This window comes from Delphinapterus leucas, chromosome 14 (assembly GCF_059928025.1).
Source record: "Delphinapterus leucas isolate spDelLeu-1000000601 "Yukka" chromosome 14, BTC_Dleu_Yukka2, whole genome shotgun sequence".
In the NCBI taxonomy this organism is placed as follows: Eukaryota; Metazoa; Chordata; class Mammalia; order Artiodactyla; family Monodontidae; genus Delphinapterus; species Delphinapterus leucas.
This window is the reverse complement of record NC_143142.1, coordinates 22,710,141-22,737,633: the sequence shown is the minus strand read 5'-3', so window position 1 is coordinate 22,737,633 and position 27,493 is coordinate 22,710,141. Positions and strand designations below refer to the sequence as shown.

Below are 27,493 nucleotides of genomic sequence, written 5' to 3'. Positions count from 1 at the left end.
AGTGGAAGCAGAGTTTTAACCACTGAACTGCCAGGGAATTCCCGCTTCCTTCCTTGAAAGGCATTTAAGTGGAAAGGAATCTGAAACTTCCTAGCATATCTAAGTTTTAAATTACTTTGTTTCAAGGCTAATCATTTCAAAACAATTGAGTGTTATAAAGAAAACTCACAACCCAAAATTCTTCACTGATCCACCACTCAGTTTAAATGACGCAGTTCAGTTCGCTACCCTCTACGGATTTTATCTTTCTGGCACTTCCAGTCCCATGCAAGCTGTTTCTGTTCTACATAACTGCATGTATACTCAGAATTCAATTCAAACGATGACCTACATTTAGTAGTATCTGAGTACCTGTAAGACATAAAAAAAGGCTCACTCTCTACTAATTCTTATCTTTCAGGCTCAATCTGAGGGAATAAAATGATATTCTATTTTCAATAAGTAGCAAATTTATAGTTATTTATGATAATTAAATTCCTTAATACAGAGTTCTGTTAGTCATACTACTTATGAAAACATTACAAAAACGTAGAGCTGCAAATAGTGTAGGGGAGAAGTTCCTTGCTCGTAACAATTATAATAGCCAACACATAAAGAACTCTTCCACGTGCTTCACCATTTATTAGTCATTTAATCTTAAAACAACCCTATGAGGTATTATCCCATTTTACAAAGGGGGTAACTAAGGCACAAAAAGATAAGTTAACCTGCCCAAGTCATAGAGCTAGCTAATAATTTACAGATCCAAGTTTAAATCATATAAGAACTTAAGTAGGACAAGCATATATAAGACCAATTCAAAAACAAAAGGGCCAGACACTGCTTTGGGAAAGATTCCTCAGTGTTCTCCCCAGTGCTGCAAGCAATAATAAATCCTTCCTTCTCCAGAGTTTAAAAAAAAAGAAAAAAAGGCAAGGGGGGAATGTCATACTACTCCATTTCAAAAAGGCAAAAAAGAAGAAAAACTAGGATTTTTTTCCTCTCAGTGCACTGAAACCAGGCCCAGATTACTGGGTTGGGGGGGGGGGGGCGGTGGGGAAGAGATATCTATATTCTCAAATTATACAAAAATATCACAAAGTAACATTTCTTCAAGAAAAGCACTTAAAGAGGCACATTCTGGATAAAGCACATATTAAATTACAGCACTCAGAAAACTAAGTTTTTATTTCCTAAACTTTATGCTTGAAAAAAATACAGTAAATAGCTAAAAGCAATCTTCCTTAATATTCTATAGGAAAGGACTATGATGTTAACAATTTTTATTGGTAGATAGAAAGTACCACAATAATCAAAAAAGGGTCAGTCTATCACTGTGGCATATTCACTTAGCTTTATCTCTGAAAAATACTTTCAGATTATTGAGGTGTTTTCTTATCTCTGAAACAACTTTCAACAACATGAAAGGGCATACTGCTATTTCCACACAGAGTCAGCAATGATCTTCGGTAGTGATTATAGTTTAATTTGCCATGTAGAAAAACTTAAGCCTATAAAATTGGATTTAGAAATGGAGCTGCAATCATTCTAATCCACAAAAACAACCACAGTTAGTACTTATTTCATGACTCGGAAGCAAGTCCACCTTCTTAATATTTTTACTCCTAAAATATGCAACACTAGTAGGCAAAGGGTCTGTTCCTCAAAACTGAACTGATTCTGGTCTTGCTTTGGTTTCTTCTAGTCTGTTCAAGTAGGAAACAGTAGCTACAGTGTCTGACATGAACATGATACGTGTGCTTACTACTGAGCTAAGTATATTCCCTGAGCTCTAGAAAACTGATATGGCATTGAGCTTCTTGAGTTAACCCTTAGTTATTACAAGATTATTCTCATCCAGTCCAAGAGAAGGAAATGGTACTACAGCCTCACAAAGGTCACCACCATTCTGAATCTGCACCTTTTTGCCCATCCCCAAGTTTTACAAGATCATTACGAAAAAAATCTTACTTGCATCCTACTACAGAAGTCTTTCCTACCATTATTCCCAGGAGATACAAGTAAGATCACATCTTGATTTCTTGGCTGCCTTTCACTGATGTTATCATAGCATGAAGCTTTGAAATAGGACCCTGGGATAGGCCATTGCCTTCAAAGTGTCTATCATTACTCCTTGGTGAGTCAGCTTCTGGACTGCTGCCAATGTGCTTTTTGTTGTGTTTATCATGAAACCATATTTCTGCAGAGTTGAAATAGTGGCCAAAACACTGCATTTCCAAAGACTCCCTCAGGTGTTTATCAAAGAAAGGACACAGATACATATCCAAGCAAGCCACTCACATGTTTCAGTAAAAGAAGGAATGAATAACCCAAGCAGGTTTACATAGTATCATGTTAAAAGATTCTCTTCTGTGCAAGTGTCCAAAAATGCCCTGTAAAATCTCCTGATAACTTTAAGTAGATGTTATGCAAATGGGTACATTTAAAAGTTTTTCATGCTCTTGACAAAGGAAAAGTTATCTTTTTCTGTATCAGGTAAACTAGCTGAAGAATTCTCAAGTTAACAAAAGTTTGAGATACCCAGGAATTCTCTGAAGGCTCATCAAATATCTCTAAAGGGAAAAATCTATTTTTGTATCTTTTTAGATGAACCCACTAATAAATTTTTGTATTTCTTCATTTTGAGAAGGTAAAACACTGGGAATGGGGGAAGGGTGTGTGTAATGCAACTTAAGTAGTTCCATGGAGCAGGAATGCAAAAGCTCCTAGCTCTAAATAAAGTAATGGGGTTTCCCTGGTGGCGCAGTGGTTGAGAGTCCGCCTGCCGATGCAGGGGACACAGGTTCGTGCCCCGGTCCGGGAAGATCCCACATGTCGCGGAGCAGCTAGGCCCGTGAGCCATGGCCGCTGAGCCTGCGCGTCCGGAGCCTGTGCTCCGCAACGGGAGAAGCCACAACAGTGAGAGGCCCGCGTACCGCAAAAAAAAAAAAAAAAAAGTAATGGACAGTTATAATGCCTTCAGGGAAAGAAGCAGTGTTATCACTGTAGTAACAGTAGCAACGACCACAACCGGCATATATGGAGTGCTTACTATTGGCTAGCTACTGTTGTAAGCATTTGCCGAATCCTAATTAAGGCCCCAAGTGCACTGTTATCCCCATTTTAAAATTGAGAAATCTGAGGCAAGGGGAAGTTAAGGAATTTGCCTAGGATCACAGGGTACTAGTGGTAAAACCAAGATTAAAACCCAAGCCTGAGCTCTTCACCATACTAAACTGCAATAGTGGAAAGAACATCCAACTTGTTATTAGAAGACCTGTACTGAAGTTCTAATTCAGCTATTCACTAGCAGTGCAACCTCAGACAAGTTCTGACAGCTTTGAAACACAATTTATTCACCTGTAAAGTGAGAGTAATAGTACAGCCTGCCCTGCCTACTTCACTAGGTAGCAGTGAAAATTTAGTGTGCAACTAATACAGCTAATTAAAATTTTATTCGTAATACTGATCCCATGGTTGCTACCTCCATACTCCAATATTTCTAATTTTGGCAACTCTATCCTGGAATTCTCAACTTGAATCACCAATATTGTAGTCTTAGGAAAAGTAAAGAACCTAAGTCTTGCCACTAGCAAACAACCACATACAGAAAACAAACTGTTAATTTGCAATCCCCATTACTGTCAAGAGTGGGCATCTCCGGATGGATATTTCCATGGGAAATAGCTAGAAACATGATGGCCTACAAGTGAGATATCCCCTTAACCAAATGTTCATATTTGAAGTGTAATGTCTCTTGGTTCTAAACACAACATTCAGTTTTCTAAATATCTTAACTCAGAAGAAATGTACATTGCTGAAAGAAGCTCTGTAGCTCTGTGTACCAAGTACCTCATCACAGTATCCAAAAGGCTTAAACTAATCTAATTCTAAGACTAATCAAAAGAAACACACACATACTATTCTCGAAGATGTCATATACCACCTACAGTCTCTGAAGTCCTCTGCAGGGTCAGAATCAGAACCCTGAAACATTAACTTGCAAAAATTGCCTGCAATTTCTTTCCCAAGATAAAAGCTCCTACACCTCTTTTTCTTGCCCTCATATTGCTAGAAAAAGAAAGTTCACTACACAGAAAAAAAAAAGAGGATAATTTAATTCAAGTAGCTAATCAACCATAAACTGTAAGTTTTATGACTTGTTTACATGAAACTGGCAACCAATATTAATACTTCCAGCTATCTTGCGGGAACTCTGTAGTGCTAAACCTGTTTTACTTATAGACTTTTTATAACCAATTATATAACCATTCTACTAGCTAGAGGAACAAAAGAAAGTCAAAGATTCACAATTCAAGAGCTACTAAAAACAAAATATGACATTATGCACTAAGGAGTTTGATAAGTAAATATATCCACTAAGTACATGTGCCTACTTCCTTAATTTTAAAAAATTCTCATTATTTACAGTTTACACTGTAAGATATTTGTATAACAAATTATTCTCATTCCAGAGTGAAATTTCTGGGGGGTGAAGTTTACTAAGCAATTAACAAAATTCTGTGAAAAGTACAAGCTTTTTCAGGTTCCATAATAAAGTTAAAAAAGCTCTAGGCACCATATATTTTTTTAAACCATAAGAAAACACATACATGGGCATACACACACGTGTGTGAATACTTTGATAGCAGCTTTATTTGTAGTTATCAAAACCTGGACAACCAGGACTTCCCTGGTGGCACAGTGGTTAAGAATCCCCCTGCCGATGCAGGGGACACGGGTTCGAGACCTGGTCCGTGAAGATCGCACATGCCGCGGAGCAACAAAGCCCGTGCACCACAACTGCTAGAGCCTGTGAGCCACAACTACTGAAGCCTGCAAGCCCTACAGCCCGTGCTCTGCAAAAAAAGAAGCCACCGCAATGAGAAGCCTGCGCGCTGCAACAAAGAGTAGCCCCCGCTCCCTGCAACTAGAGAAAGCCCACACACAGCAACGAAGACCCAACGCAGCCAAAAATAAACAAACTGGACAACCCAAATGAACTTGGAACGTGAATATACAAACTGTGGTACATCCATACAATGGAATGCTACTCGGCAATAAAAAGTAATCGCTGATACACAAACTATGGATGTCTCAAAGTGCATTATGTTAAATAAAAGCAGCCAGTCTCAAAAGGTTACATACTGCATGATTCCATTTATATGAAATTCTGGAAAAGACAACTATAGCGACAAAACAGATCAGTAGTTGCCAAAGACAATTTGAGGTGATGGAACTCTTCTATATCTTGATTAGTGTTGATCATGTGTTTCCAAAACTTGCAGAACTGTACTCAAAAAGGGTGAGTTTTACTGTATGTAAGTTATACCTTAGTCTAAAATAAATTTTTACAGAATCTGTATTATTGTCCTGAAAACAAGGACCAGATGCTGCTGAAACAACCGATACAGGAACACTAAACCTTATTAGATCTGCCTCCAAGTCTGAAAACTCCCTTCCATTAACGTTTTGCCTAGAAATCTAAACAGTATTTGTAAAGTAGAAATAAACTGACTTAGGATTAAAAAAACAAATCTATTTTTAAAAGAAAACTACCTAGTGTTTACATCCTAGTCATTTTAAGAAGAAAATGAGCTTTGTCAAGGACAGAATAAAACCCAAACAGTAAGTATTAACATCAATCTTTTCCATAATCATGATAGTCACAACAAATGAGGTTCCTTTTTCTAATTTTGGTTCAAAAACCAAAATTTTACTTCACAAAATCTGTAAAACATTATTAAAAAATCTTAATATTTGCCTAAAATCCTTAAGTGCTTTCACTTAGCTAGGCAGTATAGCAAAGAACGCAACTACCTGGGCAAGTTACTTAACCCCATTTTGCCTCAATTTCCTCATCAGTAAAATTGGAATAATTATACCTACCTCTGGGAATAATCCTAGACAATTAAACAACTTAATACATGTAAATTGCTTAGAATAGTGCCTAGCATACTTAAAAGCCTCAGAAATTTTTAAGCCAATGTAAATGAATAATCTTAATAATCACCAGCTGTGTGTCCTTGTACAAATCATTTTATCTTTTCACATCACAATTCTGTTCTGTAAGGTCAGAGACCTGAATTCAAGCCTAAAGGGCTATCTAGTAATATTATTCTATGTTCCTATAATTTTGAATTGCACCAGTCACCTTGCAAAGAAGGTTAGGTATGATCCCCAATGTATAGAAAAATCTGAGACCCAAATTAAGTTAAATGATTTGCCCAAGGGGATAGTAAAGGAAGAGCCAAGGCAAAGATATGGTATTCTGAGAATCCTCAAAACTTTGTTCTCTTCAAAAATTCTCGCCCTCTATCAACTCCTTCCCTTCTTACAGACATAGGTACGACATACTCAAAAACAAATGAACAACAACAAAAAAACCCTCCAATGTAGTTTTTTTTGGCCACGCCACAAGGCATGCGGGATCTTGGTTTCCAGGCCAGGGATCGAACCCATGCCCCCTGCAGTGGAAGCAGAGTCTTAACCACTGGACCACAAGAGACGTCTCTCCAATATACTCATTTTAAAAATTAATTAAGCTATACATTTTTATGCACCCTTCTGCATGTTTTAGATCGTAATTTTAAAAGACAAAATAGGTTTCATCATTAAGTGTATTCACATATGGACAGACATAGCAGAAAAATTAAAAAGCTAAAGAAAGACAAACTCAGCTAATTATGTTCATTAAAATTTTGTGAGGCGGTAAAAGTTTTAAAACTGAAGTGTTACATACATACAAAAAAGTTTATATAAGTATACAACTCAGTGATTCTCATAAAGAAAACCATGAAATTACCACCCAGATCAAGATACAGAACATTAACAACCCTATAGTCTCCCTTATGCTCACTACCAAAAATAACCATTATTCTGACTTCTGTTGCCATCTATCAGTTTTGTCTTATTTTTTTAACTTTATAGAAATGGAATCACATAATTAGCACTGTTTATGAATGGGTTCTTCCATTTACGCTTAATTTTTCTTCTTGCAAAGTGCATTTAGGTAAGCCTAGTAAGAAAGGTTCTCTCATGTATTATCAAATATTCAAATTTAAACCATAAATCATTCTCAAAGCAAACCATTTCTCAAGCCATAAAATATCTAAGATATTGATTTGTTTAAAGTATAGCTGGTATTCCCTCTCTCCCCAATGAGATTTCTAAAACAGAAATTTTCAGTTACTTTTAATTGGAGAAAATAGAGATCCAAATGTCTCAAAAGATATTGAGTAAAATTTGAATTATAAATTATAAAATTTGAATTATTACCTTTAAAAAGCAAGACAGAAGAAAAAAAGGGAAGGGACATCATGAAAAAATTTCAGACCATAATTCTCTTAAAATTAATTTTGATCTTCCATATAGAAAAGAGCTGTCAATTAATTATAGCCAGCACTGAACATAAAAATGCAAAAATCTGGTTTGCACTAAAATATGTAATTCCAACACAATTTGATAGCACTGCAACAAAATTTTTAAATAACGAAATGCTTCTACTTTATCCTGAGATCTCCTCCTCCTGCTAATCTACATCACTGTTTCATTTTAACAGTCCATAATCTGTGCCGTCCAACATGTAGCCATTAGCCACATGTGGCTATTTAAATTTAAATTAATTAAAATTAAAAATTTTTAATTTATTGGGATGGCTCTAGTAGCACTTAGTTGTCTTTAACTTCATTCAAAACAATGTTGTTACTGTATTGTGACACCTGTCGTATCAGGGTACAGTAAAAAAAAAAAAAAAAAAAAAACACTTGGGACTTCCCTGGTGGCGCAATGGTTAAGAATCCACCTGCCAACGCAGGGGACTCGGGTTCGATCCCTGGTCCGGGAAGATCCCATATGCCACAGAGCAACTAAGCCCGCGCGCCACTATTACTGAAGCCCACGCGCCCTAGAGCCCGTGCTCTGCAGCAAGAGAACCCACCGCAATGAGAAGCCTGCACACTGCAACGAAGTGTAGCCCCAGCTCACCACAACTAGAGAAAGCCCGCGCACAGCAACGAAGACCCAACACAGCTGAAAATTAAAAAAAAAAAAAAAACTTATCAAAATTGGTGAATTTTTGTGTAGCTGTTTTAATATTCAAGATGGAAGAAAAAAGCAATATTTTTGCCATATTATGCTTTATTATTTCAAGAAAGGTAAAAACGCAACTGAAACGCAAAAAAAGATTTGTGCAGTGTATGGAGAAGGTGCTGTGACAGATCAAATGTGTCAGAAGTGGTTTGAGAAGTTTCATGGTGGAGATTTCTCGCTGGGCAATGCTCCATGGTCGGGTAGACCAGTTGAAGTTGATAGTGATCAAATCGAGACATTGAGAACAATCAACGTTATACCACATGGGAGATAGCTGACATATTCAAAATATCCAAATCAAGCGATGAAAATCATTTGCACCAGCCTGGTTATGTTAATCACTTTGACGTTTGGATTCCACACAAGTTAAGCAAAAAAAAACCTTCTTGACCGTATTTCCGCATTTGATTCTCTACTTAAATGTGATGAAAACGTTCCGTTTTCAAAACAAACTGTGTCGGACAATGCAAAGTGGATACTGTACAATAATGTGGAAAGGAAGAGATCGTGGGCAAGTGAAATGAACCACCACCAGCCACACCAAAGGCCGGTCTTCATCCAAAGAAGGTGATGCCTGTGTATATGGTGGGACTGGAAGGGAGTCCTCTATTACGAGCTCCTCTGGAAAACCAAATGATTAATTCCAACAAGTACTGCTCCCAATTAGACCAGCTGAAAGCAGCACTCGACGAAAAGCATCCAGAATTAGTCAACAGAAAACACACAATCTTCCATCAGGATAACGCAAGACTGCATGTTTCTTTGGTGACCAGGCAAAAACTGTTACAGCTTGGCTGGGAAATTCTGATTCATCCGCTGTATTCACCAGACATTGCACGTTTGGATTTCCATTTATTTCTGTCTTTATAAAATTCTCTTAATGGAAAAAATTTCAATTCCCTAGAAGACTGTAAAAGGCACCTGGAACAGTTCTTTGCTCAAAAAGATTAAAAGTTTTGGGAAGATGGAATTATGAAGTTGTCTGAAAAATGGCAGAAGGTAGTGGACCAAAAGGGTGAATATCTTGTTCAATAAAGTTCTCAGTGAAAATGAAAAATGTCTTTTATTTTTACTTAAAAACCAAAAACTTTGGCCAACCCAACAGTTCCTTGGTCAAACTAGCGAAATTTCAAGTGCTCAGTATGTACTGAACAGCAGTTATCGAATGTCAGAAGGAATCAGAGAAAGTTCTATTGAACAACACAGGTTCCATACATGCTGTCTCATCCCCCACTCCTCACCCCTTATTATGCTAAAATTAACCTAAGAAAATGATGGATGACTAGTATGGATCACCAAATCCCACTGTTTCCCATTTCACTCAAATTTAATTATCACTCGTTTGGAAATCTCCTTGGCCTCCACTATGCCTCATTAACCTAATTTTAACAGGTTTTCTTAAAATTCAATCTTCTCCCACTCCCCTAAATGTGAGCCTCAATCTCTGGCTCTTCTAGGTTCAAGATCTCATCCAGATAAGGCCTACCTTTCTTCCTGCCTCAAGTTCTCTATCTCCAAGCTCCTGCAGGACATTTTTACTACTATACCCTGGCCTCAATGGTAAACGTGTGAAGGGTTTCATTTTTGTCCTTTTCCAAAACCAGCTCCCCCTCCCAATTCCATATTTCTATACTATCACTATTCTCTGAGACCCAAAACCCACCAACTCTGAATCCTTGCCACTAACCTCCCATTCAAATTTGTGTATTTCCTTTAGGGTATCAACCAACAACCCTCTACTTTAATCTAGCTATCTAAATTACCACCTTGCCACCACCTTAATTCAGGTCCTTATTACCTGAGTACAGTACAGATTCTTCACTGCTTTCTAATCTTTGCCTGCTCCCGATCATGCACACTACCACCAAACACATCTTCACCAAAACTGCCTTTGATCTCAGCCTAAAAGGGCTCAGTACAGCAAGTAAAAGAAATTTCAAGGGGCTTCCCTGGTGGTGCAGTGGTTGGGAGTCCGCCTGCCAGTGCAGGGGACGCGGGTTCGTGCCCCGGTCCGGGAGGATCCCATGTGCCGCGGAGCAGCTGGGCCCGTGAGCCATGGCCGCTGGGCCTGCACGTCTGGAGCCTGTGCTCCACTACGGGACAGGCCACAGCAGTGAGAGGCCCGCGTACCGCCAAAAAAAAAAAAAGAAATATCAAGTAATTTAAGGATTTGATTAATTTATAGCACTTTACAAACTTATTTTTGAATCCTCTATTCTGTGCTAGCAAAACTAAAACTATTCCCCGAACACAGCTCTATGTGCCTCACCTATATAAAGCTGGGACTCCTCCTAGTTTTTACTATGCAATTTTAACATGTTAGCTGCTTTATATTACAAAGCTATCCATCTCAGCGCCTCTTACATAGCACCCATTTTGAACATACCTAAGTGAACAGACCAGGAATAAGAAAGTTACAAATACACGTATTGGTTTAGATTTTAATATAAAAGCATCAATATTTATTGCATGCAATTCTATTCCCCCAAAATTTACTCTGCAAAATTATTTCTGTGGAAATTATCCTACCGTTGTTCAAAAGTATAAAGTGCTAGAATATCCATGAGAGACAGCACTTTTTGTAATAAGGGGAAAAAATGCCAAAAAAAAAAAATCCCTAGATGTCCATCAGTAAAGGACTGGATAAATAATTGTAGCATGCCTATAAAAAGTTTTAAAAAACTACAGTCCTTAAAAATGAAGTAAATCTATATTTTGTGATACAGTAAGATGTCTGTAGTACATTACTGAGAAAAAAACAAATTGTAGATAATCACGTACAGTTTGATCCTACTAAAGGGAAACTTTAACATCTATATATTAACTGAAAACAACTATTAATAGGGGACTAAAATTGCATTCTATTCATACAACTGAATAGCTATTAAGCTAACAGCTTTTAAGTGAAGTAAATATACATGTATCAACACAGATAAATTTCAAGCTTTTCAAACAGAATATATACACTAAGGTACCACACACATTTGAAACACCATAATACTAAATGTTAAATACACAGAGACATTTGTTGGAAAAATAAAAGAGCATGGGCTAAGAGAGTAAAACCACCTCTGGATAATGGAAACAGGATCTAAGATGAATGCAAAAGGGACTCCAAACTATATATTTTGATTTTTAAAAACAAATATAAATACACCTTTCAGGCAAATCTTACAAGATGTCAACATCTATTAAATCTAAATCAACATCTTTTAAATTAGGTACATGGTGATTATTAAATTATTCTCCATATTTTTCTAAATTTTGAAATATTTAAATTTTACTTTTAAAAAAAAGAAAGCCAAGATTGTGGAATTTTGGAACAGAGGAATATGGCCTTTATCGACTTCTACAGGGTATTTTTTTTTTTGACAAGCCCATATATCTTTATTATAATATTTTTAACTAAAAACCTCTATAAATTTATATTAGCACCTACCTTTATTACCTTGATTGTTCTTCAACTTTAATCTTATTCTTTAAAATAATAAAGTAGGGCTTCCCTGGTGGCACAGTGGTTGAGAGTCCGCCTGCCGGTGCAGGGGACACGGGTTCGTGCCCCGGTCCGGGAAGATCCCACGTGCCGCGGAGCGGCTGGGCCCGTGAGCCATGGCCGCTGAACCTGCGCGTCCAGAGCCTGTGCTCCGCAACGGGAGAAGCCACAACAGTGAGAGGCCCGCGTACCGTAAAAAACAAACAAAAATGAAAACTAAAATAAAATAATAAAGTAAGGGCAGATAGTTAAAAAGAGTTCTACCCCAGAAATATAACATTCTGAATATTTACACAGCATTTAAGTCACTATAACATGCAATAAACAGCAAAAGCCCAGGCTCTACCTAAACTCTATCACTTAAACTCTAAAGGATGTATTACATAGACGTTCCTAAAATATCAACAGATAAATGAGTAAATAAACTTACAGTGGCTCAACTCCCAGCTGTACATTAACACCAAAACCCCAATGAGACTCTACTGCCAAAATAAGTCATTTATCTAAGTATATTCCAGTTCAAATTACATGTACAAAATCAGTATCACATCTGAGTTGCTATAGTCCCACTTGATTTTTTTTTTTTAACATCTTTGTTGGAGTATAATTGCTTTACAATGGTTAGTTTCTGCTTTATAACAAAGTGAATCAGCTATATATACACATATATCCCCCTATCTCTTCCCTCTTGCGTTACCCTCCCTCCCACCCTCCCTATCCCACCCTCTAGGTGGTCACAAAGCACCGAGCTGATCTCCCTGTGCTATGCGGCTGCTGCCCACTGGCTATCTATTTTACATTTGGTAGTATATATAAGTCCATGCCACTCTCTCACTTCGTCCCAGCTTACCCTCCCCCCTCCCCGTGTCCTCAAGTCCATTCTCTACATCTGCGTCTTTACTCCTCTCCTGCCCCTAGGTTCTTCATCACCTTTTTTTTTAGATTCCATATATATGTGTTAGCATGTAGTATTTGTTTTTCTCTTTCTGACTTACTTCACTCTGTATGACAGACTCTAGGTCCACCCACCTCACTACAAATAACTCAATTTCATTTCTTTTTATGGCTGAGTAATATTCCATTGTATATATGTGCCACATCTTCTTTACCCATTCATATACCGTTGGACATTTAGGTTGCTTCCATGTCCTGGGTATTGTAAATAGAGCTGCAATGAACATTGTGGTACATGACTGTTTTTGAATTATGGTTTTCTCAGGATATATGCCCAGTAGTGGGATTGCTGGGTTGTATGGTACTTCTATTTTTAGTTTTTTAAGGAACCTCCATACTGTTCTCCACCTACTTGATATTTTTAAACACACACACACACACACACACACACACACACACACACACACAGCTACAGTTCTTGCTCCACATGGCAAGTCCACATGGCATATCAGCAAGCAAACTGGGAATTCAGGCCAAGTCCTGTGTTTACAGTACATAGAATCTGATTTTTCTTTTTAAGGTTTCATAATTCTCAAACAGCTCATTAGGAAGAGAAAAATTAGATGGAGGTCTTGTGTTTAACTGTGACCAAAGCCCAGACTGTCTCAGTCATAGTGGAAATTACAATAAGAAAGTTCAAATCAGCTTGCTTGCCCCATTTTCCCATACCACTTCCTACAGCTGCCACTCTGCTTAGGAACTGGAGTCAGTTAAGGAACCACTTCCTTCCTCTATTTTTTTTTTTTCTTTGGCCACACCCCACAGCATGCAGAACTTCCCCAACCAGGGAGTGAACCCGCACCCCCTGCAGTGCAAGTGCGGAATCTTAACCACTGGACCACCAAGGAAGACCACAACCCACTTCCTCAATGGTGACTATGACTTAAACCTTCATAAGCCAGCCAATGAAAACTAAGGACAGGGACTTCCCTGGTAGTGCAGTGGTTAAGAATCCACCTGCCAATACAGGGGACGCAGGTTCGATCCCTGGTCCGGGAAGATCCCACATGCCACAGAGCAACTATGCCTGTGCACCACAACTACTGAGCCTGAGCTCTAGAGCCCACAAGCCACAACTACTGAAGCCCGTGCACTCTACAGACTGTGCTCCACAACAAGAGAAGCCAGCGCAACGAGAAGCCCACGCACTGCAATGAAGAGTAGCCCCCTCTCGCCGCAACTAGAGAAAGCCTGCACGCAGCAACGAACACCCAACACAGCCAAAAAAAAAAAGAAAACTAAGGATATTAAAATGTACTTTAAAATAGCAGCCTTTTCCTAATTATAAGAGTAATACATGTTCATTACAGAAAATTGGGAAACTACAAAGAATATGAAGCAGAAAATGGTCACTATCCCAGCCAAAAATTAATCACTATTAATATTTCCATTCTTGTCTTTACAGGGTCTCTCTTATATATAGAAGTATATTAGTTCACTTACTAAACATGATTTTAAGTTCAGCAGACCAAAGGGGAATAAAATACTAGCTTCTTCAGAAGACTAACTTTTTTTTTCAGTGTTTTCAGAGTAAACCAAAACCACGTGTACAGGCAACTGGAGAGAGTAAGACAAGTGAGAGAAATCATACTTGCTCCTTTTCATTCACCCTATGGCAAACCATGAAGTCCACGTTTCAAGAACCACTATACACCCAACGACTAACTAATGAGTATGTTTCCTTTCTAAATAGGAAACTACTATATAAATAAATATACACATACATATATACACACACACAGTCTTGCCAGTAGGAGGGACACACACAGTGAAGAGAATTACATCAAGACATTTTTTTGTCACCATGAGTCTATCCTTAAGAGAAAGAAAGAGGATATCTGAAAGGCTGATGGTAAAGTTAATGACCTCTCCCACAAAAACATTTTCTGTGCACATCAGATGAACGAAAAATCTAACTACAGAAAATGATGTATTGGTTTTACAATGCTATAACTTATTTACACATGTAAATATATATGTACGAGTTCAAACAGTTAGTCCATAAATATTGATAGCTTACTTTGTACCAGGCAGTATATAAAGTGCTGAGGAGTGAAGGAGAATAGCCATCAGTACCTACTTCTGCAGGGATTACAGTCTACCTCTTTAAATATGATGTCAAACACTAGGCATGTGGCCTCAAAGGAGTCACAACACCCCTGATTAAATGATGCTTTCAAATCCTTATGAGGATCTAAGAAGATGTATGTGACAGCACCTTATAAATCATGCTACCTAAGGTAAAAAGGGATACCTGGCCCTTTTCCCAAAATACTGTATATAGCAATCCCCTTCAGTATAAATTATCTTTTAACTGGCAAAAAAAATTTCTTTAGCAAAAAATAATCGCTAAGGTTGCTCTTTTCACAATATCTAAGATTTCAATATTATCTTTCTCTGATATCGACCCATATAAAATAACTGAAATTAAATTCTCCATGATGGGAAGTGAGAGGGAGACTCATTTTTGTAGTGCAAAAAACACCATTTTCTGATTTCATAACTTACAGCGGGGAGGAAAGGGGCAAATCAAAAGTAACTTATTCAAACTTAAGGAAAAAAGTTACCTTTTAATCTAAGATTCATCAGGGAAAGTTTCAACCCAAGAAAGCATTTTTTAAAAGTTACTGACTCAGGCTCTTCCAAATGGAGTTAGAGTGAAAGGTTAATTGTGGTATTTTGCAAGCAAAGAAAAGCAAGTACGGAGCAATTTTTTCAGTCTCCAAGACTTTTTTTTTTTGCGGTACGCGGGCCTCTCCCGTTGCGGAGCACAGGCAACAGATGCGCAGGATCAGCGGCCATGGCTTACGGGCCTAGCCGCTCCGCGGCATGCGGGATCTTCCCGGACCGGGGCACGAACCCATGTCCCCTGCATCGGCAGACGGACTCTCAACCACTGCGCCACCAGGGAAGCCCAGACCTAAGCTCTTAGAAAACAAAAATGTTATAACCAAACTGCTTTCCATAAAGCATAGACTTTTAAAAATATACTCTACACAATATCAGTTCTTCATATCTAAAAGAAGTAGACTAATTATTTAGACTGTTTCCTATCCTATGATTTGCCCTTTTCAATTCAGCCACGTCAACAATGACAAAAGGTATCAAACTGATGCTTTATGAGCAAGGTTTATGTTTGCACTTACTGAGGATGTGACTCTGAACAGCATGGGACACTTTAAAGACTATCATAATCCAACTAGGCTGGACCATCTGCACAATTAGTGGAAAGGCCCAAAAACAGTCAACCATAAAAGCCCAACGTTAAATCTTAAGCGTCGAAAGCAGTTACGTCCAAAGTAGAGTATAGTACACTTCAAGGAGTACCCAAGATGCTCCACTGGGGTAAACAAGAAAGATATTTGAACTTTATTTTTAATTCTCATCCTTGTTAATTTTTTTGTTTATATTTTATAAGGTACAAAATAACCAGTTACTATACATATTATTTGTAAATTAAATACTTAAGGATTGAACATTAATACTCAAATTTTTTTTTTACTGTTGGCATGAGCAATCAAAAAGTTTACAGACCATTGGTCTAAAGTAGTCCCTATCACTGCACTTTTCATTTTTACCTGCCCCTTCCACAGTTAAGCTGTAGAGGCTAAGATCTGATGCTGAAAAAAGAACAAAGGAAAACTATTCCCAAACTATTTTAAACTCCAACAAGCTAAAAGGTAGTAAATCACTAGCAAGAATATATGGAATTGCACAGGGAGCTCAGCTCGGTGCTCTGTGTCAACCTAAATGGGTGGGTGGAAGGGAGGTCCAAGAGGAAGGGGATATATGCATACATATAGCTGATTCACTTCATTGTACAGCAGAAACTAACACAATATTGTAAAGCAATTTTACCCCAATTAAAAAAAAAAAGAATACATGGAATTGGACACTGATATTCTCTTGCTGAGACTTTAAAATAGCATCCTATCTAGAGGGTGCCCTGAGTATATTCAAATTTAAAAAACAAAACCCGGGGCTTCCCTGGTGGCTCAGTGGTTAAGAATCTGCCTGTCAATGCAGGACACACGGGTTCAAGTCCTGGTCCGGGAAGATCCCACATGCCGCAGAGCTACTAAGCCCGTGCGCCACAACTACTGAGCCTGCGCTCTAGAGCCTGCAGGCCACAACTACTGAGCCCGTGTGTCACAACTACTGAAGCCCGTGCGCCTAGAGCCTGTGCTCCACAACAAGAAAAGCCACTGCAGTGAGAAGCCCGCGCACCGCAATGAAGAGTAGCCCCCGCTCGCCACAACTAGAGGAAGCCTGGGTGCAGCAACGAAGACCTAACGCAGCCAAAAATTTAAAAAAAAAAAAAAAAAAAAAACCCTTTGCCAGGTAAGCCCACTTTTAGGAATTTAGCCTAAGGAAACAATAGCACATGTATTTTAAAAGTCCAGACAAGGGAATTCCCTGGCAGTACAGTGGTTAGGGCCCCATGCTTCCACTGCAGGGAGCACATGTTTGATCCCTGGTTGGGGAAGCAAAATCCCGCAAGACATGCGGTGCAGAAAAACAAAAAAAAAGAAAAGAAAAAATACATTTTATGTTGCAACTCAATACACATAAATGTATAAAACAACAAAAGTTTCCCAAATCAATAATTATTTTTACCATTTCTGATGTGCTGATATTTTCTAGTTTTTAGAAATCACCACATTGATTTCACTACCCTATGACGTTGCCACCTGCCATTTAGAAAACAGAGCCCTAAAACTTTACACAGAATGTACTAAACTCCTTGACCCTTCCACTTTCTACCACCGTTCTAACATAACAAAATGTGTGAAATCTAGCAAGTCTACTCCAAGTGCAAACCTGGGCACAAATGTAAGACTCCCAGATCCCTCTGAAGTTTCTTGAAACACTGTGACCATTTCTATTGGCAGACTGGTACAAGTGCTTGCTAAAAGGTTTCTCCAGGCAGAGTACAGACATTTTGTTGTTGCTTTACCAGAGATATTAGTAAATTCTGCACTTGACAGCAGATACCAGATTTTACCACTGCTCCACAAGCCAACTCTTCCAGGAAAATAGGATTCTAATACAATATGACTCCATTATCATCCCCTTACATTTTTAGATTGCTTTTCATATACACCACTCCATTTGATCCTCACTGATAGGTTGATATAAACAGAGAATTTGCTCTTCTTCCTTTTACTAATGAAGGAACTGAAGCTCAGAAGGGTTATGTGGTTTGCCAGAAACAATACAGCTAATGAGAAGCACAACCCAGGCTTGAACCCAGGACTTACTGGTCATCCAATGCCATGCTACAATAGTTTTCACTTTGAACATCTGATACAAATGTGAATTTAAAAGGTATGTTAAGGTTCTAGGTGCAAAAGTGAAGATACAAGCATGAAATTAAAATTAAAAATAACAATGAATATTAACAATTTTCTAGCCTCTAAAATTATTGGGAATCCTAATTCAATTGGATATGTATTTAATCTCGTGCTTTGTCTTAAGTTTCACTGATTATAAAATTACATATAAATTCACCACAGAAAATTACAAAATTGGGTGGTCTGTAAGAAACAGCTGACCACATAAATTACACAAACTTCCCCCGAACCATTCTTAATCTTGTGGCTTCACACTAAATTTTGAAGTTCCCTATGTGAAATCCATTTTGATTTCAACACTAAGTTAATTACAACAGCATAAGCATGTTGTTTCTGCATAATACTTGCAACATGAGCTCAATTTCCAGAGCACTTTTGAACAATGTCTAAAATCCATAAGTCAAAAGCAGAATTCAAAACAGAATGTTCTTTTTTCAGTTTTTTTTTTAATTAAAAGGTTCATCTACCTATATGAGATTAATACTAAGTAACAATTACAAATTACTAAAGATTTCCAAATTCAGGCTGGAGAAACTACTTGAGGTCAACAAGTACAGGCCTTTAATCGTAGATTGATAAGAAAACTGAGGTCCAGAGAAGCGACATTCCTAACAGCAGTCACAGAGTCAAATTAATGACACAATCTCTGCCAATCTACAGCTTCCCATTATTCTAAATACCTCTGCATCTAACAAAATGTGCTTAAAAAAACCAATACCTAAAATAATTAAGAAACACATACACACACAAAAAAAATATTAAGGCATATTTACGACCCAAAAACTAGAGAACAGGATAGTGTGCAATAGCAGTCTTTAGAAAACAGTATCTCTTGATGGGATCTCAAAGTTCCAAACCACAAGGACTAAAAAACTCACTCTTTAATCCAATGCAAATGATCAAGTAACTTTTAATAACAAACATTGTTATCAACCACCAAAACTGTTCTTTTTCCCATCTCAATACTATTCATTTACTCGACAAATATCTGAGAGCACAGTATATGCTGGGAACTATGCTAGCTACTGGAGACACCAAAGAACAAAACAAACATGGCCTCTGGCTCTTGTAGTGGACAACTAGGTGTACTTCTCTAACAATACTACACTATGATTTAACAGGATATTTAGCAAACTCCTTCACTGCTCTATACAACTGTAACATTTTCTTCCAACTCTTCCAAACTTATAACAAACCTCACCACACCCCCTCTGCAATATGACTACTTCCTTTGGTAACTCAGCACTCCACTTTACCATAGAAGGTGTTAACCAAAACTGCAACAGATTTTAAAACTGACTTTACCAGTCCTCAGGGCCTCAGGCATATTTCAACAACTTTTCACAGTCCACAGTAAACCTGCCTGGTTCACAACCCTTGTCTCAAATGACTGCTAATTCACCTGCCCTACCCACACTTTACTAGAAACTGAATCAGATGGTGTAGGAGCAATCATGATGCTGGGAAGCACCTTCAGTGGAGCTCTTTGTGGGCCAGAAGCAGACTTACTGCCTCTCCCTCTCTGCTTCCTTCCTCTGGATTCCTCATTGTATCTCTGGATATACCTCCAGTCAAGCAGCCTCTAATTTTATCAAGTGTGTTCCTCAGAACCTGCACAAATAATTTTTGGCAACAAATCTGTTTCCCCTACATAAATCCATTATATTTTAAGAGATGCTCAATTTTCAGTTTTATCTCTCAGGCTTCCCCCTCCTCCATACCTCTGAAATTGTATAAACAATTAAAAACACTCTCAGGAGTCGTAATTAGTGGAAATCTTTTGGAATACCAAAAGTGATCTAAAGCACAAGTTCACAAACCTGGCTGACCAGAATCATTCAGGGAGTTTTGTAAGGATGGATTCCTAGGCCCCACCCTCAGAGATTTTAATTCACCAGGTCCTGTGTGAGGCCCAGGAATCAGCATTTCAGGCAGTCCATATTATTTCCGACAACTGGTATTTAATTAGGTAAGGACTGAACTAAAAAAACCTGGCCTACAAGCAGGGAAAACCTCGGTTCTCCTATGGCTTGCCATTAACTAACTACAAGTGGGGCTGCACCAGTGTGCTGGTCACTCGAACAGCTCAGGGCTACCTGAAAATGAGGAAAGTAATTAGAGCTGAAAGAAGCCTTTATAGGGAGCAAATCTAAAATTCTAGAACTCTCCAAACTTAGTTAAATGACACATACTGTACTGGGTTTACTCAAAACAGTGTCATTCTCTAAGCTCTTCTACCCACCCAAGTCACAGGCCTTGGAAAAGAAGACTTTCTGCTTGCCACCAACACACCTTACCTTAGTTGGTCTCTGAGCAAAAAGCAACACGCGTCTTGTCTCTTGCCCTACTGAAACAGCCTTGGATCTGAAAGGGGAAGGTCCCCAACACCTCTTCATGTACAAGTCACGACTACTTTACATTAAAAAAAATCATCTCACCTAATTCAACCCAGGCCTCGATGGCACTGTTGTCAACATTATGAGAAACGATGGTGAAGCTCAACTGGAAGGGCATGCCAACTTTTTTTCCCTCGTTGTGAAAAAATAGATACTGTCAGATAACAAAGTGTATGCCAAGATACTAAAACGGTTAAGAATTTAGGCCTCAGTCTGGAGACGACACCTGACCATCATTACCCAACAATAGCTAATGTGCAAAACTCACAGGTGAGACTATCAGACCCCCGATGAGTTTATTAAAACGGCCATAAAATTTACCCCACTATTTTGAAGGAAGTTTTCCAGCCCAAAGTACAACCAACAATATTATCTTAGGGGTCCTAAGCAGCAGGATTCAATACATTTAGTGGCCCGATTTTCATCTGAGAAATTACTCTGCAATCTTTCGTGGAGCTGTTTGACCAGTGTTGCTGAGCTCTCTCAACCGCCTCCGAACCATCCTTCCCACCCAAGCACTACCAGGTCAGGGTGATGCCCTGCTGCACAGTAAGGCGGCCACTCCTCCTTCCCACAAGTCCCGGGCCCGCTCCGCTCGCCCCGGGGGCTCCGCGGCCCCCGACCTCCGGCCTCTCGCCATGGAGGACTCCCACAGACCCGGTCGGGGCGAGGGGCGCACACTCACCTCCCGGGGGTCCGCGGACATTTCCCCGGACGCTGCGAGGTAGCGCCTCACACCCCTAGCCCCGTGGGCCCTTCCCCACCAAGTTCAGAAAGGCTGCCCGGGTTGGACCCCGCCTCCTCCGCGCCGAGGGCCCGGGCCGCGCCGGGCCGCTGAGCTCCCGCTCCCCGCGCCTCCCTCTGGCGGCCGCGGCCGCCGCCCGGGCCACCCTCCCCGGGCCACGCACGCCGTCCCCAGCCCCCCGCCGGCCGCCGCCGCCTCCTCAGAGGGTGACAGCCGCCGCGCCTGGGCCGAGGCCCGCCCCTCCTCCAGCTCCTCCTCACCCCCGGAGAAGACGGGGCGGGAGGGGGGGGGGGCCTTCCTTACCGGGCGGCAGGACATGGTGAGGCCCGTCACAGCACGGCCTCCTCCGCCACCCCACAAGGCTCCCAGCCAGGGCCGGCGGGGGGCAGGGCCTGGGCCGCTGGAGCGTCTCGACCGGCTGCTCCTCTGCCACTGCCGCTGCCGCCGCCTTCTCACAACCACAACAACATGGCGGCGGCGGCCACACAGAGCACGCTCCCGAGACAGAGCCGGGCCGCGAGCGGGGGCGCGCGCGCACGCTCGGCCTCTCAGCCGGCGGTCAGGGGAAAAGAGGGCGGGCCGTCGCGGGGGAGGGGGCGCGGTCTGGGCCGATTACCACGCCCCCGGGGTGAGCCGGGTTGCGGGTGAGCCGGGTTGCTGATCAGCCGAGCGCCCGGGGCGAGCGAGGGCCTGGCTGGGAAGCGCAGCTGGCAAAGGAGAGAAACGGCTGGGTAATGGGCGAAGAAGAAAACCAAAGGTGGTCCCACAGATTTTTGGGAGGCATCTTTTCCTAGCTCTATAGCCCTGGGCAAGACAACGCTAGAACAATAGTAGTGTCTTTCACCTGTAATTGTGCTGAGGATAAAACTAATTTAATGTAATGCAAGTTAAGTACAGTGTGCTCAAGGTTCTACTCAATACAATTTCAGACTGCTTGCACCAAAGCACAGCTGGAAGAAGTGAGTTTTCAAACAAGCAAAAAACAAACTTGTAACCCACACTCAATAGCCTGTAGAAGAATTCTACACACCAGAACTGAATTAACCTCAGGCCCTAACAGATTCACCTCATCAGAGTTACGTTTTAACGTTATACCTTTGACTTTTCTGGAAAATGGCTGCGAGAACCAGTCAAATGAAATCTATCCTTGCATTTGTTGTACCGCTTTTTCCACAGTACTCTGTGCAATTATTTACCTGTTTTTCGTGTTTGTTGTCTTTTTATCCCATTCTGAAGTAAAAGCTACTTAAAGATAAAGATCTTCTTTGTTTGGTTCATCACTTTACCCCCAGCACCTAGAACTGCTCATGACAAGCAGTGGGAAATTTCTTGATTAACTAATAGCTAATATTTATACAACTCATCTAATTGAATCTTCACAGCTCGAATAAGTAGATACTGTTATTATCACCATTTTACAGATGAAGAAACTGCAGCCCAGGATAAGATGCACTAAAAGTTTTTTAAAAATCAAACCCAGGGGCTTCCCTGGTGGCACAGTGGTTAAGAATCCACCTGCCAATGCAGGGGACATGGGTTGGATCCCTGGTCCAGGAAGATCCCACATGCCGCAGAGCAACTAAGCCCGTGCACAACTACTGGAGCCCACGCCCTAGAGCCTGTGCTCCGCAGCAAGAGAAGCCACCGCAATGAGAAGCCCGTACACTGCAACGAAGAGTAGCCCCCCACCCCCACTCGCTGCAACCAGAGAAAATCCCGCATGCAGCAACAATGACCCAACGCAACCAAAAAATTAAATAAATAAATTTATTTAAAAATATATATATGTCAAACCCAAACCCAACTGACAACAAAAGCTATGCTCCCACCCACCAGGCTGTACTGCCAACTCTATGGCATCGTTGCCTGAAATAAAATCCCAAGAAACTACATTAGAGTTCAAAGTTAGGAAAGGCTTTGCTCTACTCTGTCAGCTGAAAAAAAATTGCACAACCTAAAAGTTGAGAATATGTTTTATTCTCAGCCTCTCTGATACCTCTGGGGACTGTTCCAAAGAGGTAAGGGAGGAGGCAGAATATATAGGAATTTTTGCACCAAAAAAACAGGTAGTCAGAACATCAAAAGATTACCGTTAATTAAAGAAAAAACAGACATCTCAAGTTAATGAATTTAGCACTTTACTATGCATGGGAAGATGCAGGAGTCTGGGCTCATTGAAATCATTTCTTTGATATGCACCTTAACGAACTGGGGCCAGTATCCTGTTTTCTCCACCCTGAATCCCCTGCAGCACCGTAAAGAAGGTGGCTGCAGTGGCTGATGGCTTGATGGCCACAACATCCTTTGTTTACTGATATAGCAGGCAATATTCTCTGACTACGTTGCTCACAGATACAGGTGCACTTCCTTTCTGATAATTAGTGTGAGGCAGCTGATTGTGTATCTTCTCACCTTGGCTTCCAGAAAGCCCAGGGCTAAATCTGAAGCTCAGTGGTGGCCTGCTGTTGGCCCTTCAGATCCACATATTAACGGTGACTTTCCCTCCCACCTCAACTCTGCACCTTTATTTATAATTTGCTATCCAGCTTTCCTTTTACTGTTATATGATTATAGCCTTTAAAGTATGAGAGAGGAAATAGTAAGTACAAAAGAACAGATGAACAGGTTTTCCCACCTGTTTCTCCTATTGCCCAGTAAAATAAGGTTCCCATCAAGTTCAGTCCCCTCGAGGCACACGTTTTGCTACCTAGGCCTCTGCTCAGGCAATGGGTGAAGGGTAGGGTTCCATAGTTGGTGGTCTCTGATTGGGTGGAAGCTAGTACCTGACTCCAGGACAGCCCAGCCATAGGCTGGCTAGCTCCCAATGAGTTGGCTCGAGGAAGATATTCAGCCAATATGCTGTTAACATCCACTCACCCAATCCCACAACTCCCCAGGAATACGACGGGAGAAGGCAGACTTTTGGCATATCACTTTGACCTCTTTTTAGACAGAGTATCACCGTATTTGCCTTTGAACTTGGGCTAAGGAATCCTCAACTAGCATATAGGATGTAGGAGGAATTTCTGTGTGCACATAAGATCACTATTTGCGTGTCCTCGTTTGCTTAGATGGGTGGTAATATTAACAAAAGTGAAACATTGATACTGTATAATAAACCATGGCTACATTTGGAAGAGCCACATAACCCAATGAACCAATATTTTCTAAATGACCAATTCATGATGTTACCAAATCATGCATGAATAAAAGATCTATTCAAAGTGCAAGATAAACCAATGGAGTTTAGTGTAACTGAGTACAAAAGATTCATTCAAATGAATTTATGCAACTAAACTTTAAGAAACTACCTCTTCTCAAGTTTTAGTGTAGTATCAAAAAAAGAATATCCACAACCATCTGAATTGTATGAGGCTGGATTGTCTTCATGTATTTCAATGAAAAAAACTGACAGATTGAAAGCAGAAGCAGAAAGGAGAATGCAGAATTCCTGTATTAAGTCAAACTTTAATAAGACCTGCAAATGTGTAAAACAATGCCATTCGTTTTTTTTCTCTTTTTAATATATTTACTTATTTATTTTTGGCTGCGCTGGGTCTTTGCTGCTGCGCGCGGGCTTTCTCTAGTTGCCGTGAGTGGGGGCTACTCTGTTGCGGTGCATGGGCTTCTCATTGTGGTGGCATCTCGTTGTGGAGCACAGGCTCTAGGCGCTCAGTCTTCAGTAGTTGTGGCGCAGGGGCTTAGTTGCTCCATGGCATGTGGGATCTTCCCAGACCAGGGCTCAAACCCATGTCTCCTGCATTGGCAGGTGGATTCTTTTTTTTTTTTTAACATCTTTATTGGAGTACAGTTGCTTTACATTGTTGTGTTAGTTGCTGCTGTATAACAAAGTGAATCAACTCTATGTATACATATATCTCCATATCCCCATGCTCTTGCGTCTCCCTCCCACCCTCCCCATCCCACCCCTCTAGGTGGTCACAAAGCACCCAGCTGATCTCCCTGTGCTATGTGGCTGCTTCCCACTAGCTATCTATTTTACATTTAGTAGTGTATATATGTCCATGCCACTCTCTCACTTCGTCTCAGCTTACCTTCCCCCTCCCCGTGTCCTCAAGTCCATTCTCTATGTCTGCGTCTTTATTCCTGTCCTGGCAGGCGGATTCTTAACCACTGCACCACCAGGGAAGTCCCCAATGCCATTTTTCTCATTAAATTTTTTGTTCTGGAAAATAGAGTCGTTTTTCACAAAAATACGTTATTTATATTACCATGTCATGGGTTTACAATATTATTTTTAAACCATGTTATCTTTTAATGAATATAAGTAATTTAATATCTTGTCAGTTTTAATTCGTAACAAGGTAAATATCAATTGACATACCCTACATAACAAAAGTTCTTCAGGGTCCTCAATAATTTTATTTATTTTATTTTATTTTATTGGCCGTGCAGCACGGCTTGTAGGGATCCTAGTTCCCTGACCAGGGATTGAACCCGCACCCCCTACAGTGGAAGCTTGGAGTCTTAACCACTGGACCACCAGGGAAGTCCCTTTCTTTATTATTATTTATCAATAATTTTAAAGAAACCAACAAGTTTGAGAACCACTGCCATATTCATTGGAGTTACTCAACTGCAAAGACATTTTCAGTCAGCACATAGATTTTTTAATTTAAATAGTTATGTTTAATATATATTTGGAAAAATATAACAGATCAAACTCAGTATCACAGATAGCTTTGCTTAGGATGAGACTACATTTATTTATGTAAAGTGAGGAATTGATTTAAAGAAAAATGTGATATAAATATTAGTACAAAGCTGATTATGTCAAAAATTCATGAGGATAGTACTCAAATGACTGGTCTTTGGGAAACACTGAAATAGTGATGGAGTTTTTTAATCGGGCAGACCTGCCACCAAACCTTACTATGTGGGTGACTTCATATGGAAAATGAATTATTGTGGTGATTAAGTAAGTTAGCCTGTGTACAGATGTGCTTCCTGTCCTCCTCCCAGGGAGAGGCACCCAGCAGTCCAGTGTCAGGGAAGACCTGCTGCAATAGGAGGTAGGAGGCCTGGATTCGTGACCCAGCTGAACCACTGACCCACTGCCTAAACTGACCCCACCTTCCAGGCCTCAGTTTTCTCATCCAGAAAATCACAGAGTAGGATGTCATCCTCTCTCTGCAGCCTGCCAGTCCTACCAACCATGCTCTGATTAATGGATTCAGCTTCACCTTGTTTGATTGCATCAGAGAATCACAGAATTGCAGCTGGAAAGGACTCAAGAGCTCCAAATATGTCTCTCTGCCAAGACCTCCCCACTCCCCACCCACCCCCCACAATGATTTCATAAATGAGGGAACTGAGGCCCAGAGAGGTTAAGAAGCTGGGGACGAGGGGTTCAACAAGTACCACCCCAGGGTCCAGTGGGGAAATGAGAGTGCTTCCTCTACACTCTGATAAATGATTTAGATGTTTGATGGTTTAGACACCACTCACGCTTTAGTAAATACTGCACAGTTCTGCTGGGGATACGAATCCCACTTCAGCCTAAGAAAATCAGTGCTGTTTTTTGGGAACACTGTGTCAACCAGATTGATGGATCGCTTCATGTTGCTAACTAAATCCACCTTGAAAGGCCAGTTGCCCCCTCTAAATTCCCCCAGAGAAAGCAGAGGAGATGAAATTGGCAAGGAGAGGATAGAAAGGGATGGAGGGGAGCGAGAACCATAGGAGAGGAGCGGTACCTTCCCTCTTTCTCCTTTCCGTCCCCCTTCCCCCTCTCTCTACCATCTCTGATGTAAGACGACACACCCCTCTCAGTGCCCAGCTTGCTCTACCCAAAGCTTCCCTGCAGCCTGGGCCAACTCGCAGCCACAAATAGAACCAGAATCCACTGAAAATAGCTCCTCCTCCCTTCTGCCCAGAGTTTCCAAGTGCTGCCAGGGATGCCCTGCCCCCACTAACCAGGTCCCAAGCAGGGAACTCTGGTCAAGGGACACCAAGACCAGGGTTAGGGACCATCTCAGGGACAGCAGTCCCAATAATAGTTGACTCTTATTAAGTGCTGGTTCCGTGACAATACTGCTAGGAGCTTTAGTTCCCAGCAACCCAATGAGGAAGGGCCAGACGATCCACCCCATAATGCAGATGAGGCTCTGAGAGGTGAGGAACTTGCCCAGAGCCCTAGCCAGTGGGAGCGGGAGGTGGGGTCCACATGGTTAACCACTGTGCTGCCTACACTCCTCTCTCCATGTAACACGGCCGAATCAGCACCCTCCAGATCTCTGAGGCTGTGGGGAGCTCAAGCCATCCAGACCCTCCCTTGCCAGCTGGGGAAACTGAGACCCAGAGAGAGGAAAGTCTTGCCCAAAGGCACTCTGTAAACAAGTAAATCAAGCACCCAGGTCTTTCAGCTCAAAAGCCAATGGTTTTTGCAAAGGTTGAAGCAAACAGAGACTCCCTTGTTCCTTTTATGTAAAAGCCCCATCAGTCTTTTCTTTTTTCTTTT

At 40.7% G+C, this 27,493-nt stretch overlaps 1 protein-coding gene across 39 annotated transcripts in view; it reads right to left on the bottom strand.

Moving 5' to 3' along the window:
* Positions 1 to 21,562, bottom strand: part of MTMR3 (myotubularin related protein 3) — a 153,043-nt gene extending 131,481 nt beyond the window's left edge. For 19 of the 39 annotated variants that reach the window (XR_016387549.1, XR_016387547.1, XR_016387548.1 and 16 more), the window contains exon 1: positions 21,316 to 21,559. The gene's annotated coding sequence lies outside the window, so the exon portion shown is untranslated. Of the gene's footprint in view, positions 1 to 11,509; positions 11,724 to 20,952; positions 21,096 to 21,315 lie in introns of those variants that run through there. The other 20 variants (XR_016387546.1, XR_016387544.1, XR_016387545.1 and 17 more) reach the window with 8 other exon arrangements.
* Between the last annotated feature and the right edge of the window lie 5,931 nt (positions 21,563 to 27,493).